This window comes from Propithecus coquereli, unplaced genomic scaffold (genome assembly GCF_000956105.1).
Source record: "Propithecus coquereli isolate 6110/MARCELLA unplaced genomic scaffold, Pcoq_1.0 Scaffold281, whole genome shotgun sequence".
NCBI classification, from domain to species: Eukaryota; Metazoa; Chordata; class Mammalia; order Primates; family Indriidae; genus Propithecus; species Propithecus coquereli.
Genome location: NW_012148408.1, coordinates 2,949,544 through 2,950,269, shown reverse-complemented (window position 1 = coordinate 2,950,269; position 726 = coordinate 2,949,544). Strand labels below are relative to the sequence as shown.

Genomic DNA, 726 nt, shown 5'->3' with positions numbered 1-726 from the left:
GTGCTATAGTCCCAGCTACCTGGGAGGCTGAGGCAGAAGGATCACTTAGAGCCCAGGAGTTGGAGGTTGCAGTGAGCTATGATGACACCATTGCACTCTACCCAGGGCGACAGAGTAAGACTCTGTCTCAACAAAAACAAACAAGGCAACTAAACACCCCTCCTCACAATCCCCCACCCCTTATTTATTTATTTATTTATTTTTGAGACAAAGTCTCACTCTGTTGTCATGGCTAGAGTGCCGTGGCGTCATCCTAGCTCACAGCAACCTCAAACTCCTGAGCTCAAGCAATCCTCCCGCCTCAGCCTCCCAGAGTGCTAGGATTACAGGCATGAGCCACCGTGCCTGGCTCCCACCTCTTATTTTTTAAAAATTAAAAAAAAAGAAGAAGAAGAATACTGTGTTCACTGAGTGGATAATGGATGATTTAAGGATTTTTTTAGGTGTCATAATAGTATTATAGTCATATATGTATATATATTTTAAAAGTCTTCATCTTTTAGAGATACATAGAAACTTACGGATGAAATGATATGATAATGCCTGGAACTTGCTTCAAAATAATCTGGCCGGGCACAAGAGCTCACAACTGTGATCCCAGTGCTTTGGGAGGCTGAGGCAGGAGCATTGCTCAAGGCCAGGAGTTTGAGATCAGTCTGGGCAATATAGTGAGACCTTGTCTCTGTTATTAAAAAAAAAAAAATCTGGCCGGGCGCGGTGGCTCAC

At 43.8% G+C, this 726-nt stretch overlaps 1 protein-coding gene across 1 annotated transcript in view; it reads left to right on the top strand.

The window, feature by feature from the left end:
- Positions 1-726, top strand: part of LOC105813508 (chromosome unknown open reading frame, human C17orf75) — a 21,285-nt gene that overhangs the window by 6,862 nt on the left and 13,697 nt on the right. The gene's annotated exons all lie outside the window — the stretch shown is intronic.